General features: G+C 38.9%; 1 protein-coding gene across 15 annotated transcripts in view; it reads left to right on the top strand.

Annotated features, from left to right (window-relative positions):
• LOC111068343 (TLD domain-containing protein 2) overlaps positions 1-21,863 on the top strand; it is an 86,839-nt gene that overhangs the window by 15,990 nt on the left and 48,986 nt on the right. For 6 of the 15 annotated variants that reach the window (XM_022357756.2, XM_022357760.2, XM_022357762.2 and 3 more), the window contains exons 1-2: positions 12,567-12,855; positions 13,456-13,722. The exons of 3 other annotated variants lie outside the window; for them this stretch is intronic. The gene's annotated coding sequence lies outside the window, so the exon portion shown is untranslated. Of the gene's footprint in view, positions 1-12,566; positions 12,856-13,455; positions 13,723-21,863 lie in introns of those variants that run through there. 6 more of the 15 variants (XM_022357764.2, XM_022357761.2, XM_022357765.2 and 3 more) reach the window with 3 other exon arrangements.

The raw sequence follows: 21,863 nt of genomic DNA on the forward strand, positions 1-21,863 counted from the left end.
AAAAACAAGATCTACGTACGTACAAACAAAGCAATTTTGCAATTTAAATGGTAACAGACGAAACGAATCACCAGGCCATAAATCAATTGAATTTGACATTTTAATTCCCCAAACCCAAACACCCTGCTGCCAAAGGGGACGGGAATACGAGCACCCAATCGTTAGTCCCACACAAAAAAAAAATAAGAGTTGGGAAACATTGCATAATTAAAACAAATAATAAGAAAAACGCGTTGAGGGAACAGGTGTCCCAAAAAGGGAACGATATAATGTGCAGTCAATGCACCTTTCTTTGAATTAAGTTAAAGCGGAACGGAAGGAAAGTTATTACTTTCCACTTGAAATTTGTTTGCAAGAAATGCAATATTCCAAGGGTGATTTTCATGCATTTTTAGTAGCATTATTTATATTAATATTAATTATTAATTAATTAATTATTATTAATATTACATTATTTCCAGCAAAGGAATAGAATTTGTGAAAGTTTTTTTGACTCGAAAATTGGCTTAAAATGCGTTAGCTTAAAGCTTAATTGGATTCTGCCAAAAGTAGCTGCATTCGGGAATACAATTGGAGTACTTTTTTATAAAAATTACTTTATTTATTTTCTTTAAACAAGTCCGCAATTAAGTTTAAAGTACTAAAACTATGAATTTACGAGTATTACCTTCAGTGTGTTAAAGTTAGTAATCATTGAAAGGTCAGAAACTTAGTCGTAACCAAAAGTCTATTAAAGGGGGAATTCACTTTCGTGCACAATCTTCCAACGTCCAACTGCCCCCAACCAAAAATGCTTTTGTTTCATGAAGTAAAAGTGAACAACAAGAAAGCTTGCTATTTATTTGCAAAACAATTGAAGCACGTGCGACAAGCCTTGAGGTCATCAAACATGCCCCTTTGCCACCCACTAACCTCTCCTCACGTTATCCTCTACTTCTATACAACGTTAACCACCTTGTCCCCCTACGTTTTCACCATCAAAAAGTTTCTCTAAAGCCAGTTGAAAAGTTCTGGTTCCAGCGGCAACAACAGCAATTTTTTTAGCCAATGCTTGGCCAACTTTTTGGACATTTCATTTAGCAGGCAGAAACACTGAGAGAAAAGGAAGGAGTTTGGAGAAGAGAGCTGGAATTCAACAATCCAAGAGATGTCTTCTAGGGGATTCGGTTTCTATCCAAAAATATGCCAGAACTATAGCTCTTATTTTCCAGTCCGAGATTCTCCTCCATTTTAAATTGAATCATATTTTGAAATTCGAGAAATACTTCACATTACGGCTACTGCGTTTTCTCTCAGTGTATGGGGCACCCATTGAGGTAGCTTTTTTTCCCCCATCATTCAAGTTAAAGTAAAAGTTCACTCGAGTTGAGTTATTTGCCACACGGCGTATGCGTAATATTTCTTGTTCTATAAAACTTTCACTTCATGGTTTGACCTCCCCCATCGCCATCCCCAGCCCTGTCGCCGTCCCGCTCGTCATCACATCGTTGTGTCACTTTCATTATATAGAATTTTTATATAGTAGACTCTACTCGGGGCTCGGGGTAGTTATCGTTGCTGACCTTCAAAGTTTTTTTTGCTCAGAGAACAGAGAGGCCAGAGAACGACAGAGCGGGAGGGGAGTTGATTGCACTTCTACTCAGTCGTCGCTCCCCTCCTTTCCTCTTCTCACTTGTCTCTCACTCTTTCACTGCCCCTCCTTCTCCCTGTTTCTTTTCTTTCCTTTTCTCTTTGTACCCTTTGTCTCTGTTTTAAACTTGTTCTGCAACTACACTCGAAAAAATCCATAGTGTTTCTTTGACTCCCTATAAAAGCCCGCCCATTGCTGCCAAGCCACACTGGAAGAGAGAGCGTATGTTCTAGCACTTGTAGAAGCGTCTGCGATGCAATTTTTTGTGTGTTCTTGTGGCAGCTTTGAAACTGCTCAAATAATTTCATGTTTCAGATTTATAGGCATATCTTTTTTTGTAGTGTATTGGGCTGCATCTGTGTGCTGGGGACACTTCCTTTAAAACACTTTAAGCCGCAACTGTCGCCCTGCGGCTGGTAATTTATAACCTTGAAACCCTTTTCCGTTGGCCTTGATCGCAGATTTCGTTGCGGCCTTTTGTCTACCTGATGTTTTAAGCCTTCTTCCTTACAGCACTGCCCCTCTTTTTGCCACTCTTTAGGCCGTCTCCTTGGCAGTGCTACCGCTCCTTCTGTTGTTGGAGAGCTCTGTATCTCAGTATCTCTGTTTCTTCTGCTTTTTTCTGTTTCCTTAGTCTCCTTAGCCCTCTTGCTCTTTAAGGCCAGTTCAAGTTGTTGTTTGGTCAGTTTTCGTTGTTGTTTCATACCGAGAGAGTCAGTCTCAATCCCATTCCCATTCCCAGACACATACAGCGACAATCCCCATTCGCAGGCCAGACCCCATGCCAGACACTTGAGTTACGAAATTCGTTGTGCACTTTTCGCATTTTGAGGGATAAACGTGTTACATAAATGGGAATTGCTGTCTGATGGGAGAGCCCTCCTTAATATTCGCTTAGGCTGGAAGCTCTACTAGAGCTCTTCAACAAAAGACACAAACAGAAAACCAGTTTTCGTCTTTGTTTTCTTGGCCGAGCTGGAGAGTATTGTAGAGGAGTAAAGAAAGGATGATATCTGTATATGAAATAACTTAATTTTACTGCCTTAAAGAAAGCTTTTGGAAGAGTTCTTAAGGTATTTTCTCACCTGTGGCTACTTTTCTACATATATGATCCATTCGTGCAATGAATTTCTATACCAGGAGTACAAATATGACTCAAAATATACAATCAAGTGGATCTTTGAGCCGCAGCAAAGATCTTTTCAGAAAATACTTACCCGTAATTTGCCCCTGAAGTCTCATCATCCCAACCACAATGATCTCGTGCAAAAAACATATAATCATGCTCACCATTAAACAAATTCAATGAGAATATCTGTAGAAACTGTGGATGAGCAACCTTGACCCTATCATGAGACAGATCTTCAAGTCTGCCACATGGCAAATATTCGCATGGAGCGACGCCCAAACACAAAATCAATCTTTGAGCCGGCTTCGGAATGCTAATTGAAATTTCAGGAGCGATGTGGATTTTGTGGCTTTTGTTTCGCACCGAAAATCAATCATAATAAAATGATATCATAAAGAAGAACCCCACAGACCAGACAGTGGGAAGAGCCCGGCCTCTAAGAGATGCTCCCACAAGTCGGGCACGACTCAAGCTCGATTAAATTTTTGTATGGTGGGAAGTGTGACGGCTTTTGCGGGTTAGCGATAATAAAGACATGGTAATGGATGTGTGAAGGAATGTGTGGGCTGTTGATGGTAATGGATGTGTTTGGGGGGGGGGGGGGACGCTCTACTCTAGTCGTCGGTCCTGTCCTGTATAACTTATACTGACAGTGACTGTAAATAGCAGTTGACCCTGAAATGGGGCACATTCCTCCCTCAACCTCTCTCTCTCTTCTAAATGTCTCTTAAATTATGTGCTCATGTTTGACAGTATTGGTGTGTTTCTATATGTGTGTTTGGCTGTCTAAAAGCGTTTCATGTTTGACTTTCACTTGCAGCTGTGACGCTGTCAACGCCAGCACTATGACAACAGCCGCCGCAGCAGCAGCAGCAGCAACAGAAATCCAAACCGAAACAACATGCAACAACAATAGCAACATCCAACAAATGACACTAACATTCCGCTTCCATTCGTTTTGCTGCTCTCTGGCATTGTTTTTGGCCATAATTTGCATCGATTGCATAGTGGGTTCCGACTGAATGTGGAAAGCATTCTATATATAGCACTGCCAGACACGATTTAACGAGTAGTGGCCAATGACAGACAAGACGGCCCAGACAAGTCTTGGGCCTTCGATTTGATGTGTGCTGAAATCTGAAAAGCAGAAGATATCACATTTTGTTGTGTTATGATTGGCTATGCTATAGTTTTCAAACAAATATGATCGTTCCGACTGGTGGCATCTTAAATGCCTACCAGAGAATGAATATCCTGAACCACAGTGCCACCCATCACAGGGCTCATCCGATAGGCGTTCTCTGCTTTTCCATGTTTTTGGGGCCTTGGCTGCGGTTATCTCTGCAGCCGAGGATTAAATGCAATGTCAATGTTGTCCGCTGCAACTCCTCCTCCAGTTCAGCCTCCATCTCCACGTCCACCTACAGCAACTTCTGCTTGTCCTCCTGCTGCTGCGCCTCCTCTTCCTCCTGGTGCTCTGTGTCCTGCTGTTTTCACAAATTTTCATTAGTGTTATGTCGCCGATGTCGTTGTCGTGTCGTTGTCATTGATGTCGTGGCCAGCCTGTCGCTGCCAGCTGCCAGCTGCCACCTACCTCCTGTCTTCGAATCTCGTTTGTCCTGGGGCGTGGCCATTTTGCATTGTCTTTTGGCCCCTCACCTCACTATCCCCCACAATCGTTTGCATAACGATTATGAAACTGCGTTTAATCGAAAACAGAAGCCAAATCAAACAGAAGCCAAATCGTTACACGACCCGCTCTGTGGATGTGGCTGTGGCTCTGTGGCGGTGTCCCACGCGGCGTATGAGCAATTCAACTTTTTAATATGAATTAATTGCCACAATTAATTGGAAATAATTCAGCATGCAAATGGCGTTGCGTAATCACTGCTCGAGTGAGGGGCATTGGGAGAGAATATTAATAGTAAATGAAATATTAAAGCGACTTCCACTTCCTTAGTTATTTACATAGATTCCAATCTGGTTCTAACACAATGAATGGATAGATAATATCTATTAGATATTACTTTCAGACGATCTTTTAAGGGTACAGAACCTATCTAGTAGTTCTATCTTTTAGAATTCATTCATTTCCCTGGGGGGTTGCTCCATGCCACTATCATTCTAAGGCTTTGCATTGTAAATCAATTGGCTTCCATGGCTCTATCTCTCATTCGTAGCGTGACGCTCGTGGCAGTCTAATCACCCCTACCAAGTGTGAATCCTACCTAAATTTACAACCTTCTAATTACTATTTTACTGCATTTCCATCATTATTTACGAGCCGTGAACAATTTCTAACAATTGTCACAAACACACACAAGGCAGCTAATTATAGTTGTTCCATTTATATATACATAAGATATATATCCCGATATATGGGTGTACATATGTACATATGTATAACAGGTACCAAAAACTATGTGAAATATTTTACAATTCCCTATCTTTCGCTTTCAGTTTTCTTAATAAATCAATGACCTGTGCAGTAGTATAACTTTTGGCACTTGAAAAACACTGACAGACATATCTTTATAATATATATCCCGATGTACGGTTATGGTTTCCCTCTCCCCCACATTCAATGCCATTGTTTTGGATGGACGGACACTTTGTAAACAATTTTCGCGTATTTCTTTTCATAAATTGCGACGAATTATAATTCGTTATCTAAGCAAAAGATATATACAGAAAATATATGTACATATGTATGTAAATTCCACCATATGTGTTTTCTTCATGAATATGTGTACTCGTAGTATGTGGCAGTAAACGTTTCTGCTTGGGGTTGCAAGTGGCCAATTTTTGGGGACTTTAATGCGCTGTTAAATTCAATGGAAATATTTATGGGAAACAAAGTGATTTGCCAGAGAGGAATACCTAATTGAGAGTGAGCTTCAAAGAGGAATACCAAAAACTAGTTCAATCGAAGAGCATGTGGTTATGTTGCAGTTCTATTTAAGCTCTGTAAATTTCTGCCATTACCATATCCCGGAATCTCCAAGGAATATGCATATTCTCTCCACATTTAATCGATTTTCACACCCTTTCCATTTGGGTAGTTCAATGCCACCTGATGCGACCCGCCATGCCAATCAATTTTGGCATTCAATCGACTCGAGATTGTGCACATATATCAATATAATTATCTGTTATTATTGTACATTACGCGAACATTGTTCAACGCGCTATCGATAGTCTCGGATCTTGTTTTGCTCGTTGTCCTTGCAACATTATGATTTGCTTTACAAATTTATTGCTTTGGAAATTGGCCTAAACAGATGAATTCAAACTGAGAACTGGGACTGGCCGGGGATCTGTTGCTAGATGCTAGACAAGGATGTGAGTCGACCCAGGGGAGTGGTGACACGTGAACCCCAGATCAGAGGCCACCATAAATGGCTAAACAGCTCAATTACTTTATGGCCGGCTCTGGAATGATTTATTGACAGGCAAAAGACAGACTTTTCGGAAGAGAAATTTCATCTAAAATTCATGGAATATGAATATTTTGGCAGTCAAAAATTCGTATTCATTTTATCATTAATTTTGTGAAGGCTTTTCCCTCGCGCACACCTGATCAAATTTCAGTTTCGCTAATCTCTCACTCTCCATATACGTATTTGCCTTCGACTTAGAGTTTATTTAATTATAAATACAGAACCCATTGCTTATCGCCATCAGCTACCTGATATTTGTCCGCAATTATTGCGGCCCCCGCCTCGACTCAAAGGCAAAGAAATCCGCTCCGATCCGATAAGAACAAAAAGAACGCAGTAAAATTTACATTTTCGCTTAATGGAAATTTTCCCAAAAACCTCAATCTTTGAATGTCATAAAGTTTCCTCGCACATCCAAGATTTCAGCTGTGTTTGATCTTTATTCGAGGGTTGATGTAGGTACTCGTATGTGTAGACGGTACACATAAATATTTGTTAACTAATGGAAATATAACGATTCGGGGAGAGTATGTTTGTCACTTGTCACTGGCTTTGCATCACGTATGCCATCTGTTGAGCCTTTTGAATTGGAAAGGTTCCAGAAAAGGTGTCCGAAGATAGGGGAAAATCTTAGAAATAAATACGTCCATGGAAAGTTTTGTAGTCAAGGGAGGAGGGTTGATTTTACCTACCGTTAAGGGTCAGAAACAACTTCGTTTTGACCACAACTTGCTTTCAAAATGCAGGCGTACATTTATAATAATTTCAAACTGCTTTTTCTAATCAAATTCCTTTTCAATGATTCCTCGAAATTTTTTTCACCAGCAACCATTCCCATGCCTTCGTCTTTAATCAATGCTCCAAAAACAGCCAACCTTATCGAATAATAAAGTAAGATAAAATTTAACCAAAACGTAGAGGAGTCTCCACCCCATCCACAAATAGTATCGACAAAATATCAACTTTATAATTGAGTTTTATAAGAAATGTTCAATATACTCGTATTTCGGACAGCCTTTTCGGTAGTGGGTGATGCATCATCATCTTTTAAGTCTTGTGATTCCATTGATGGGCCATTTATAATAATTCGATTGCGTGCTCGCTGGAATCCCATTTATAATTGATGTTATGTTCCCCTTTCCATACCATAAATAAAAACAAATGCAATGTTTACCTTTGCCATAAAAAGGAGGAGGAGGCGGGAAAAGCCTGACTGACATTGACCCCAATTAATGGCGCCCCCATGCGGTGAGCAAAATGTTGATAAAATAACACAAAAACAATAAATGTAAATAAATTATAAATCAAATAGAAGTTTGGGTTTGTTCTATATGGAGAAACAAATTGATTGAATGCATAATTGGAATTGAATTCGAATTCGAATTAGAACTCTCCACAAATTGAATGAATATTTAAATGTGCGAATGACAAATGTTTTGGCACGCACCTTACGCACCTCTCTCGCTACTTCCCCGTACCCCCGGGGACAACTGTCAGTGCGTTTGTCCCTACCTTTTGACATTTTGAATTCTAAAAACTTGAATTTATCTATCGGACTGCAACCTTTGACAGTCTTTTTCGAATACAGCAAATCCATTAATGTGTTGAAAAATTGAACAACAAATGGAGCCATACAGACAGATAGATATTTTGATTTGAATAACGATCTTGCTGACACACAGCAGAATCGAATTAAATTATATATTCCAAAATGGGATTTAACTGGCAATCGATTTGGAATACTCTGTAGGAGACGAAAGCTGAAGAATATGTGTAAAATCTGAGCGGGGGTAATTTCTGATCTATAAGGGGATTGATGATGCATTTGATTCTTCTATTAGATTTATTCTATTCATTTCTTAATGTATAGTACCTATTTAAGGATAATTTAATACTACTTAAATCATGGAAAAACTTTCAAATATAACTAGGAAATTTTATATTCAAATTGAAATGCTTGCTAGCAATTGCTGAAAATGTTTGTGTACCAATTACAACACTTATCTTTAAGATACATCCATAAAAAGACTCTTTAAAAGCCATGCGGAAACTCTCAGCAACCTTCCCATTTATTCCCTCATCCACTTTGCAATTTAAATCCCATTAAAAAAACTCTTTCCGAATCGCATTTGGGTTGGGTGCAACTTCCATTTCGGATTTCGGATACAGAGAGCATTCGAGAGTCCCGCCCGAAATTGTTGCACGTTTTTGCAATTTCTGTGCAAAATTGATGGCAAATTTATTTACATGAAAATTCAAATGGCGCACCAAAAAGCGAGACTTTTGATTGAGAAAACAAAAAATAAAGCACAGTTCAAAGACAATAAACAAATAAAAATCACATTCAAAGGCGGCGACAGAGCATCATTTAGTGCAGTCATAGAAATTCATTCATTTTTATGCAGCAATTCAATTAAATGGCGCAAATGAAAAGTAAACAAAAACAACAATTATCCATAGAGATGGGTCATCCGAATGGAATGGGTGTTCGGAGATCGATACTATATGACATGTTACCAGTCGCCACTCTCCCAGTCTCTCAACGAGTAAAGGGAGGATTTTTATTTCCGCTTCTGTACAGTTGTGCCCCAATTTTAAAATAATTTACTGCCCATTTTTGGTGCTACAAAACAGCCACTTAAATACTACCTGAAATAGTGTTTCGGAAGAAAGGGAAGGACGCGGATCAACTCCGACTAAATCCCGCACAAACAAAAATAGACAAATACCTTTACCAACTTCCCAGCCAGCCTCCACATCGAAATCGTTTGAATTTTTTCCTCATTTTAAACGAAAATTCGTATTTTCCTGTCAAGCCGGTTTTCCTTTTTTTTTTCATCTCCGTTTTCATTATTGGACCACACTCTGTGGCACCACCACGGTGTTTGTCGTCGTCATTTGCCAAACCAAACAACTTGCAATCAATGCTGTTTCTGGTGCTGCTGCTGCCGCTGCTGCTTGCTGCTGCGCCTTTTGCTATTTTTAGCAGCTGCAACAAAAAGTTGCACTGTCGAAACACTGTTGTACCTTCCGCCATATGCTGCAGGAAAGACAACAAAAAGCAAGTGGGGGACGGACGAAAAAAAATGTGGAAAACTGACGAAAAACAAAAAATTAAAAAGTAAATCTTTGTTGCATATTCAACAGCTCCAACACAGGAGAGGCAGAGGAGTTGGGGGGTCTGGCGTTGGACTCCAAAAACTCTTGACAGTTACCCTGCCTGGAAAATAGGTTCGGGGGAGTAAAGAAACTTGCATTTGTTATTTAAATGAAGCTGCTTGAAAGGGCAGTTTGCTTTTAGTTTGACGGGAAAGGATAATATAAGTTTGTTATGGTAATGATTGTCATGGAATACCATATAATAGGCATCCCAGTGTCCTAAACAAGTGAAAAGATAGGTACAAAATAATAAATAATTCGTATTATTATTTAAACAAAAGATGACTTGATTTCTACGGTAAGGATGTGTCTTTTTGCCATTTACCATCTTATTTCTATCAACAAAAGAGTACAAAAATGTATAGAGTGAATGGCATTGATATTGTCTTCTTAATTTTATTCAATCAAATCTTAAAGCAACTACAATTTGCTTACCTTACCTTTGTTTTGGCCAAACCCAAAAATCAATACCTTAATTGATTAATTTATGGTTTATAAAAAGTTAATTAACATTTGAAGTTCAGATAAAAGACGGAAGCAATGAGGCAGGTGTACGTTAGATGTCTTATTCGGGTTGATTAACCTTTGTTCAACTGTAGTAAACCTTTTGTGAGTAGTTCAAGTAAATGCTGATCTACCTTCATCCCGAAATGTAGCTTGGGCGGTCACTCGAGGTGATTCCCATGACAATGTCTGCATTAAAAGTCCTGTCCACCTATAGAGCATTCACGATATATTGGGAATATAAAAGTATATCATTATCCTTCGATAAATAGGTTTTTCCAAACTGCATTCCATTTGTACATTTCTAATATTTATGTTGAGTATTCCCCATTGAAACCTGAATGAGACCCTGACAGACGAGTACGAGACAAGCAGTGCTTAAATATATCTCACTGACCATTGCCCATAGTCGAACTCGTAGTCGAACTGTTAGATATAGTCATAGCTATAGCTATAGCCATAGGCATGGCATAGCCATAGCACCACATGCGATTACACATTTTTTATAGCCCCCAAGGCGTATCGTATTCGTAAAACATTTACATTTTCGCTCCGACAATTTATGATTGTGTAATAATATTGAAGGCTATTGAAATTATTGAAAATGTTCCGAATGGTCCGAAAAACTGTAAATACACAAAAGAGAGAGAGAGACATAGAGAGCAAGAGCGAGATGGGAAACAGTCGGCCACAAAATGATGTTGCAGTTTTTCTGATTTTTGTACAAAAGTTCGTTTGTGAAATTTGCATAATTTGCAATTCGAGCCAAGTCATGCGTTTTAAATGACCTGAAATGGGAGGCAAAGAAGGAAAGGAACCCCAACAAGAATGCTCCAGTCTATGTTTTGACTTTGGAGGTACCCCTTAAGCGAGAACTATCCGGAAAATACTCAAAGTGAAAGAAAAAGCGATGGTAGTACATACTGGAAAAGAGAATGTCTTTTAGGGAACAAGTTGTTTGCAATATTTCAGGATGATTTTAGTTAAATATGTAGAAAATACATGAATTAAGAGTTCTACCAAAATACCAACCAACCTCATATCTTTAAATAGTAAATGCAACAGGCTATTGAATATTCTCCACGGACATTCCGAGAGATTGTCTCCCTCCGTGCCTAGTACATCCATCTTCACAAAAACAATATACCCGAATGCCCTGAGACTAACAGGTATAACAGAATCAACCGTTCAACGAGCTAAATGAAAGAGAATTCCCATGAGTTCTCAAGGTCGCATAGGAAATTCACTCCCTCCCTAGCTATCTATCTATCTCTGTCTCCATCTCTGTCTTTCGTTTAGGATGAAATGCAGTTCACCTTACGGTAAATTCTCTGGGCAAAAGCTCTCTGACCTTGGCAATAATTTCCTTATTGGGAGAGGGTACACGGACCGGGGAAGGGAAGGTAGGGGGGCATCTATAATTGCAGCACTTTCACCCCCTTAGCAATGACCTACATTAAAGTTGAGGAAATGAATTCCTGCTGCTGTTGATGCTGCTGTCCGTTAAGCAGAGAGTGCCGCAGATCTCAAAAGCAAATATCAAATAATTACAGAGCGGCGCGTTACGGCAGCGTCACATGGCGTATGAGTAATTTAAATGAAATTACAAAGTCGCCGCAACTGAATAACCTCCAAAAAACAGAAACAAATTCAAAATTAAAAAGGCAACATTCGGGAAACGAAGCTTTGGATACCCATTAGTTCGATCATTTCTATAATTTAATTCCTAAGATAGCTATATGATATAGTGACCTGATCTCCTGGGGTCGGAGATTCTTCTGCAAACCATACTACCCACTATGAAGGGTATTAAAGAAACAGCAACAATTGTATCGCAATTGCGAGCCGAAACAAGTTCATTGCACATGCGCGCCCCGTCCGTCACGCCACCTTAGAAGAGAGCTTTGATCAAAACTTTGTTGCCAGCAACATGTGTCCAAGCACACACACACACACGCACACAACGATGGAAAAGCGGCGACGGAAATAAACCCAAAGCCCCAACTTGGTGAACTGGCCCCAACTGCAGCAACACAAACATGTTTATTGCAGCACATGTCCCCAAAGAGAGACAACAAGAGAGAGAGAGAGAGAGATCGGTTGAGAGAGAGAGAGGGAGAGCGTTAAAGCCAGGCCAGTCCAAAGTGTATTGAAACAAGGTAAGGCGAGTGGTGGCCTATTAAATATTTTATATATGTACATATTTAGCGCCCTTCTGTGCGATTCAGACGGCTAGTATTAATTATAGGGGCTTATCAATATTTTATTTGGCTTGTTTATTTTCTTAGGGAACATCCACCTCTCGATCCCTTTTATTTTTTGTTTGTAGTATTTTGAAATATTTTAGAGGTTTTGGATTCTCTTGTGAACCATTCCTTGATGCGCGTGTCAATTATTTTTGTCAATTACGGTGAGAGCGCTCTCTCCTAATGCCTCACCTGTACTTATGCCTCACTTGAGCAGGCAAGCCGAAAACAAAGACGGAAAGAGAGAGAGAGAGAGAGAGCAATTAATAGCATAATTTACACAAGTCTCTGCGTCGTCGTCGCCGTCATCGTCGGCAGCGATCGGTTAATTCGTTTCGTTGTTGCTTTTTTCGGCCGTCGTCGCAGTCGCCGTCACCGTCGACGCCGCTCTGCCTGACTCGACTTTCTGAGACACTCCTCACCGTAGAAATTTTCGTTCGATCATTTTAAGTTTTTCATTTGCAACGAACGCAACACCGTAGCTCCCGATCTCCCCCCCAAAATAAAAAGCAACAAAACCCCAATTGAGAGTCGGCGCCAAACGAAATCGAAAGAGTAACCGAAACAGAAACAGAGTCTTTTACAGCTCTTCCGCTCCACAAAACAGTTAAATTGGAGAAAAAGTAAAAGAAATAGAAAAAGCCAAGAAGGCGGGCGACAAAAAACGCGCGCGCATCTGTGCTAAATAATATAAAAATAAAATTTATGAAAAGTGCAGCCAGCAAGCAGAAGTCACGAAGAAAAATTGTAAAAATTAAATTATTGTTGAAAAATATATTACAGTTGTGTGAGTGTCTCCTCGGTGTGTGGGTCTCATGAAAATTATGACAATTGCTGTTGATGTCTGTGCTCATTTTCTTGGTTGTTCATGTCCGTTTCCCGCTGTCCGTTGACCGTTGACTGGCTGTATGGTGTTCGCAATTGTGGATTTTCATTCCATCTTTGAACCTTTAGCCAAAGAAAATTATAACAATTTCATTACCAAAATTTTATTTGAAGAGAAATCTTTTCAAGATATCCAAAGTTCTTTAACCCTGAGCGCATCAAAGAGAAATATGTACTAGACTTTTAGAAAGGGAAATTGTGTTCAATCAAATCGCTAAGCTAAACAAATTTTGGGCGTATCAGAACTGCCTTATTTAATTTATTTCAAAAGTGCATTTAAACTGAATGAAAGGGATATTTAGCACCAATAAAAAGGGAAATTTGTCTGCAGTTAACCCTGGAAAAAGGGAAATATTTTACCTGAATTTAATTCTTAGAAAGTGGGTGGGTGTGAATGTTTGAATGCAACTCCCAAAATCAGAAAAACATAATACTAACCCAATGAAAACCAAAAATCCACAGAACCCAGCAACTTATCTGCTCTTCGTCAAATGCCCAAAGAGTTCAAAGAAGGAGCTAAACTAAAGCATAAATAAATACATACATGAGAAAATAGTTTAAATCATTATTTGCGAGTGTGTTCGGTGCAAAAATCAACGAAAGTGCAAAAAAGTGCAATTCATCTCGATGAGAAATGTGACTAAAAAAATCAAAGAAAATCAGTTAATAAATCCCATATAAATAGGAGGAGAGAGCGAAGCTGAAACACCCAAAGACAACGATTAAAAGGTAAAGCAACGGTTAAATAATTGTCGGTGTGTGTGTGTGTGTGATGCAAGAAGTAAAAGGAAGCTAATTACTGCGCTTGCAATTTTGAGAGCAGGCCTGGGTTAAATTAAACCTGAGCCGAGTCTCCATCTCTGTCTCTCTCTCTCTGTATGTTCCTCTCTCCGTTTGTCTAGTCGCTCTTTCTCTCTCTCTTTTGATTGTATTAGGCGCGCTTTACGGTGTCTTTGCCTAACCTCCCTTCTTTTGTGAATCTTTTTTCGGAACGGTAAGGCACCGTTGGAATGGTCCTCTCCTCTAGCTCACTGTTCCTCTGGATTCTCTTGTTCTTTGGTTTCTGCATTTGGCTCACATTCACTTTTATAGGAGAAAAAACTAGGCAGAATTACAGTGAAACTTCTCTAAAATGTACCCCGAAAGATAATCAGTTGTGTGAGGCTCAAGCTTTTCCATTCGTTTCGGGCAATGGACACTTCTTTGTCTTAAGAAATTCTTCGCTAGTGGAGTTTAACTGTATAACACTATATTCTTAAGCAGTTTTGCCTGCAGGTCATGACATTCAAAGCCAATCCTCGTCCATTCTTCTACTGCTATTTCGCCTTTTATGAGCATGTAATATACGTTTTTTTCTGTGGTAATTTATTACAATGTGAGGCCAAACAACGAAGCTCAAATAATAAGAAACAAAAAACAGCTGACCAGCACAAAAAACTTGGCCAACAATGACGAATACGACCAAAGACCTACGCCTAATTTAAGGTCATCAACACAATAAAACAACAGCAAAAACAATGGCAAAAGAGGAAAGAGAAGAAGTAGCAAAAGGCGGTAACTATTACTAGAGATGGGCAGGGTCGAAGATTTTCAACTCAACTACTTTTCGTGACTGCTTGTTGGAGCTTTGTTTGCTGTCCGATCTGACACATTCTGTGCTTTGGTCAAAGTATACTCTTTATGCTTCACGCTCCCATCTCTAATAATTACAAACGATCAAAAAAAAAGTTCAACCGGCACAAGTTTCACTGTCTGTCGCTGACGTCTTCGTCTTTTGTCTTTTTCATTTCTGATTTTCTGATTTCGTCTATGGCCCTACGATGCCATTTGTGTGGAGAATTAAAAGGCAAAGGCAACGGTGTTCCAAAAACAAAAAGTAATGAGCGCCCCCATAAATACAGTTGGTTTTTCCCCCCTTCCGAAATCTCATGTGGCTTTACGGATTGACCTGCAAAAAGTTGCCACACAAATGGAAAGGAAAACAAACAATTCGATGTGGTAGGAAGTAGAGGCGGAAGGGAGGCCAAGAGTTGCAAAATTTATAATATTTCGCATAAAGAAAAACAAATAAAAGAATTCCACTGTGAGAGGGGGTGTGGTATAATCTTCAGAGATTCACGATCTTCTAGACTGTGGGGCGGCTGTTGTGCCGCTTTTCCGAGAAAGAGATGTGAGATAATCTCTTTCTTTGAGATAATCTCTTGCTCTCTGCTCTCTTTGGCTCTTTTGAATGGCATCTCTTGCTGTTTATGTTTTTTTTAAAATAGCTACATAAAAAATGCGTAAAATGATCAGCAGAAAAACAAACTAAAATTAGATTTGTTAAAGTTCAAATTTGACATACATAATACTTGGAAGAATACTTAAAGAAGATGTATAATATTGGATGTATTGGTAAAAAGATGGTTACAAAAATCGACCCTTTTTTGTTACGCTACAGATTATTTAGAACAAAATATATTCAGTAACGATAAATGCAATGTTATATTGCGTTCTAATGTTATAACAATTGAAAAATGTAGGGTTCAGCTAAGAATAACTATTTCCACAGCAAATTTGCTTCTCTTTCTTTTTTTAATTCTCCTTTCAAAATAATTATAAATATTTGTAGTTTGAGACACTCAATCAACCATTTTGATAAGTATAATTAACGCGGGATTAACTTTTCAGTTTTTTTTGGCGTCGAATCGCGCTACTGTTGATATAATTTCCATTTGACAAATCCATTTATCATGACGTCCCGGCATAAATAAATGTGAATAAATTTAAAGCCTCTTGTGATAATAAAAATTATCAGCAAAATTCTATAGATTTTATTTTCTTTAGTATATTTTTATTCCTGAAGCGTGGGCCATGCAAAAGTGCGATCAATCGACTATGCAAATCAATGGAAAAATACAAATAAAGGAAATACGGAAATGCAAAAATGTTGACAGCGTATCTACGCATAGCTGTTGCATCTGGTTTTGTATCTTATTGATTGTTCACTCATTTCCATATCCCCCTGCCCCGATCTGTGGCAATGAGGAAGTACGTGGCAAAGTCTGCGTCTCTGTCGCTGAATCATTCAGCTGATTACTGCCCAAAAGGAGGCTTGTCACAGGACTGGAGAATATTTACATATTTCTTGCTCAATAATTAAATTATATATATATGTACATATATATTTTTTATGATGTGTTTTCGTCTTTTTATGCGTTTAATTTATGTGATATCTCGCAGTGTACTGAATTTTTACTTGTGGCCCAAACAAAGAGGGCTTACTGCCCGTTTTGTTTGCTTGAGTTGGCGTGAAAAAAATGTCATAATTACACAAATAAATACACCAGTCTATACATATGTACATATGCTTAAGTACATCAGCAATAAACAATATACATATTTATATGCCAAAAACATCACAGCACAAAAGCCACTTGAGATGTCTGTCTGAATGTCTGAGTGTTCATTCTTCACTTATTTATAAAATTATTTGATTTATTGTCGTTGATCGCTCAGCAATCGATGAATCTTAAAGAGCAGCCATAAAAGTATTTATTAAAGTGTGCCAAAATGAGAAATAATTCCAAATGCAGCTGCCATAAATGCCAATGCTCAATAAATTTTCTATATATATTTTATTTTTGGGTCTTAGGGCTGAGATTGAGCGATTTTCCACCTACTAATAATTTACGCCTTGGATTTTCGAAATATCTACCTAATAAATGAAATATTACTCGCAATTTCGATTGCTGAAAACTTATACTATATATGAAAAGGCAGAAAATTATTTAAGATGAGTATTATGGGTATGGAACTTATTGTTGAATAAAGTAAAATAATCTTTTTTTTTATCAAAATTTAAATGATACGAGGAATTATATTATCTATTATTAAACCTATCAATCATTATTGCCAGATTGAACAACAAATGTTGAAGCCTACCTATCGTTTGGCTATTTGAACACCTGGCTTTCGAGCAACGCACCTTTGAGTGCATATTCTATACGGAAAAGAGAACATTTTCTCTATAAATAAAATTTTTAAGCCGGACACAAATGCTTTCAATACGATTATCATCATTAATCAATAAACTAGAACTAAAACTGATTTACATATCCGTATTGATCGCTTGAAACTTCCTCTATGGCACACAAAATCAATCATAAATGAACATATCTGATTCTATAAAGTAGATCGAGTAGATTGTTTCCTCCTGTGACTCCCACAGCTCCTCCTCCTCATCCTCCTCCTGCTGCTGTAGTCATTAATAAATGTTCATAACCGATTCAAATCATCGACTACTCGTAAATGTTGCTTATTGGAAGTGCCTGCTGTTTCCGTTTTGCATATTGATTGCCCTCCCAGCCACTTGCCACTTGTCTCTCGAAGCGCCAGCGGAGGAGCCTCCCCGAGAATTCTATGGAGTGGCCCACCCATGTGATTTGGTTCCGTCTTTGGTATTTGCTTTTCGAGGCACTTGTTTATTATGTATCTTTATTGTTTTTTCTAAAGCTATTCACATTCACACATTGCGGAACCACAAAGTTGACGATTGATTGGGTTTGATTGAACGACAGAGGCAGAGACAGGCGGCACATGTCCGAGTAGTTATATGAGAGAGTGTAGCCTAGCCGGCAGATCGGAGGCGGTACATTCCGAACTGGTTTTCGACTCCAAACAAAAGGCATGGCAAAAACCAACCAACTTCCGCCATTCCGTACTCGTAAGAAATGTTTGTTTCTACTTACAAATATGAGTATCCTCCACAGAGGCCAGAGATCGGTGAGATCTGTGAGAACCGAAGAAACCACAGAACCACAGAACTTTAGTTGTTCATTCGATTGAGCGGACGCGAGAAAAATATACAAAGAAAAACACTAAAACAGTCTTCCACGTACCGACTATTGAATGCTCCTTTTGTAACCTTTATTTTGATAATGAAACCCTTCCATATCTTTGGCATCAGTTCCTTTTGTTCTTCATCGTAGTCCTTAAGAGGAAGAGGAAAACAGGCTTGTTTGATCCTCATTCTGAATGCAGATCTGCATATATTTTAATATAGGCAACATACCCCTTTACAGGGGATACATAAACAAACAGATATCGATATCCATGTCCCCCAACCCCGTCCGCATTCTTTTGAGGTTCACAGACAAACAGAAATCGACTCAAGTGTCACGGTTATGGATTATGTCATTCCGCCGTCCACCCGCTCTCTGTTAACCGTTCACGCTCCCCGTTCCTCACTCCCCTTTCAACCAACCCAACACTTTTGTCCCTCCCCCATCCGTCACACTGTCAATCCCTCCTCTCGTTTGTCGTTCAATCTGTCGTCAGCGGCTTTTGAGTATCATGTGTTTTTGATTCTAAGGCGGGATTTCCATCGCCTCGCCATTTGTTCGCTCTTTTATTAATACCCAGAACAGTGCGTTACAAAAGTGTATGACCTTCATAGTTAGATCTTTTCGCTGAATTCTTAAAGGGAAAGGTTTTCGTTACGGAATTATGGCTGAAATGAAACTTAACGAGAAGGAAGGTGGGGGTTCTTTTGGGGGGGCCACTCTTCTTTTTCCCTTCCTCCTTTATTTTTACCCCTTCTCCTTTTTTTTTTTTTTTTTTTTTTTTTTTTTTTTTTTTTTTTTTTAAAAAAAAAATTTTTTTTTTTTTTTTTTTTTTTTTTTTTTTTTTTTTTTTTTTTTTTTTTTTTTTTTTTTTTTTTTTTTTTTTTTTTTTTTTTTTTTTTTTTTTTTTTTTTTTCCCCCCCCTTTTTTTTTTCCCCCCCCCCCCCCCCCCCCCCCCCCCCCCGGGGGGGAAAGGGGGGGGTTTTTGTTTGGGGGGGGGGGGGGGGGGGGGAAAAAATATTTTTTTTTTTTTTTTTTTTTTTTTTTTTTTTTTTTTTTTTTTTCTCCTTCCTCTTTCCTTTTTTTCTTTTTTTCCTTTTTTTTTTTTTTTTTTTTTTTTTTTTTTTTCTCCCCCTCTTTTCCTTTTTTTTTTTTTTTTTTTTTTGGCCGGGGGGGGGGGGTTTTTTTTTTTTCCCTCTTTTTTTTTTTTCTTTTCTCCCTCCTCATTTTTTTTTTTTTTTTTTTCTTTTTTTTTTTTTTTTTTCCCCCCCCCCCCCCCCCCCCCCCCCCCCCCCCCACCCCCCCAACCCCCCAACCCCCCCCCCCCCCCCCCACCCCCCCCCCCCCCCTTCTTTTTTTTTTTTTTTTTTTTTTTTTTTTTTTTTTTTTTTTTTTTTTTTTTTTCCCCTCTCCTTTTCCCCTTTTTTTTTTTTTTTTTTTTTTTTTTTATAAAAGTGTTATTCATTACAAATCAATAACAAAACAAAGTTAAGTTCTATAATTTTTAAAATTTATAGTTCTATTTTGGCGCACTGTAATGCAAATATATATCCTGAAATGTATCTTGAATCTTTGATATTTTTATACGCGATTACACGTTTTGCATAGTCGAACAGCAGCCTGACTTTTTGATGGCAATCGAATGGATTTTTTGAATTCTTGGCCAAGAACTTGTTTGGTTTGCTTTTTTGTGGGGTTCTACAAATGTTTCTGTATTTTTTTGGGTGCGGAGTGAAGTATATCTCTTACCTGTATTTCTGGGAACTCCTATCTCGAGAGGTGGCCTTTCTTTCGTATCTTATAGACACAGATACTCGTGTATGGGAGATTCTTTCGAATGGGAAAGTTGGGGATACATTTGTGGGATATCTATTGATATATGTGGCAGGAATAACACGCCTCTTTTTATGGGGTATTTCCAGGAAACCCCTCATAGTCCCACCTTCTATTTTTCTCACCTCTGAACACTCCCACGAGCTGAGACCCAGAGCCCCACCCAAGCCTCGTGTGCAGCAGGCGCTGTGCGTTGAGGTGTAAACAGGTTAGTTAATGATCGAATGAGCAAACACGACCTGAGCAATGCGAGCACTCTAGACACAAAGTATCTGTCGGGGCTATTAATAAAGCCAAAGCTCTCATGTGGAACTTGGCCTAAACAGGCGACCGACCAGGCGGTGGCAGTCTGAAAGCTGATGCAATTGTTGATGCGGATACCGAAAAGGGAAATGCGAGCAGCTAGCCCAAACAAAACAGAAGTATCTGGTATCTTGCAGATACTGAATACTGGCTGCGGCACCTACAGCACCAGCACCAACAGTAGTAAATGTCAATTGGTTGTTGTTGGTGTGTTTTCTGCTGCTGTCTGTCTTTCTGGCTGTCGACCACTTGACACTTTGGCTAATGACAACGCCCGCTGCAAAAACGGTAGCACTGTACGGCACACATGTAGATACATTTGTATCTTTACAGTTCAACGACTCCAAAAGCGACCAGTTTTTTCGGTTTTCATATCGGTTTTCATTGCGGTTTGCCTTTGCTGCTTTTGCCGGACAAAACAGATCATAAATCCAATTAATTCTTGGCTTAATTTCGGGTGACAGTTGACAACCCAAGACAGTATCTATTTATAGAGAGTTGTCAACTCTCCCTTCGGCGCTTTGGAGGATTTTTTTGGGACATCGAAAATGAATGGCTATAATGGCTATTTATTAGCTAATTGTTAGTTCAACCGAATCAAGCGCGGCAAAAGTATATATTCGTATGAAAATATGCATACATACATACATTTAGAGATACTTCTGGGTGACTATTCCATCTAGTTCTTGCTTGCCGCTTTATGCCACATAATGTTGCAAATAACTTCAGCACAACGTCAGCAGCAGATCGTTTACACATGCACTGCACACACGCGACTTATCCGATCCGCCAATTGTCGGGTATCGTGTCTCTTGTGTGTGTAGATACATTTGTATCTTTTTGCTGTATCCATTGTTGAGGCTGGCAGTCTGTCTGAGTGGCTCCCCGTTTATTTATATCCATGTTTTCTGTTGCATGTTAGTCTCTGCTTCTGCTTCTGCTTCTCCTTCTCCCCTGCCTGTTCGCATTTCATTTCATTTGGCCCCATAACGTGTGCACCTACTGCATGCCTCTGCGTTGTGTGTGTGTGTGTGTGTATCTGTGAGATACATGCGTATGCTTTTGTTAGCTTCTTTCGGAAAACGAAAGTGCGATTTAATGGCTGATCTGCTGCCCCCACTCGGGACGAAAGTAGGCTTAAATTTCGTTAACAATTTGGGTTTATAGCCCACTTAAAGTGGCTGATATTCGAGTGGTGGAACATTCCCGATGAGTTTACGATCGATTTTTGTGCTATGCAGTCGAATATTATGTTCTAAATCGATCCTAAACAGAAATATTACCCTTATGGGCACGATATTTATATTCTATAATCGAGTATTGTTTACCAGAATCAATTAGTTTGTATTAAACTCGATTAAACCAAAAATAATCGGTTAACATCCACTGATTGAATCGACTCTTGTATCTGATCCTCTCTACTTATCAGCTATGTATATTCTGTTTATAGGATTTCCCCGGGATCATAAACTTAAAGCTGAAAGATTAACCACTTCACGTGGGCTATAAATCAAAAACCAATCGACACTTTAACTGCCGCTGGCTTGAAGGCCACACAAAGTGTAGAATTCCGCTGCAATCATCATTGATTGTTCCCTCCATTGAATGTTCTGTTTCCGTCCTTTGACTCTATATTAAAATACGCCTTTTCGGCCTCTCCTTTTGCTTGTTTTTAATCGGAATGTGGAAAAGTTTTCACATTTAATGAACGATGACCATCGTTCCCCCATCCACACAGTTTATCAGTAGATTTTTTCATTGGACCTTGCAATACATTGCAAATTGTAGCTGCAACTGAAACACAAGGCAGAGATTCTGTGGCTCCAGTGCCTCCAGTGGATCATCATAATGATGTTTTGACACCCATTACTTGTCGAATTTAAGGGGTGTATTTTTCTATTTTAAAATTAT

Source organism: Drosophila obscura, unplaced genomic scaffold, assembly GCF_018151105.1.
Source record: "Drosophila obscura isolate BZ-5 IFL unplaced genomic scaffold, ASM1815110v1 contig_4, whole genome shotgun sequence".
Taxonomy (NCBI): domain Eukaryota; kingdom Metazoa; phylum Arthropoda; class Insecta; order Diptera; family Drosophilidae; genus Drosophila; species Drosophila obscura.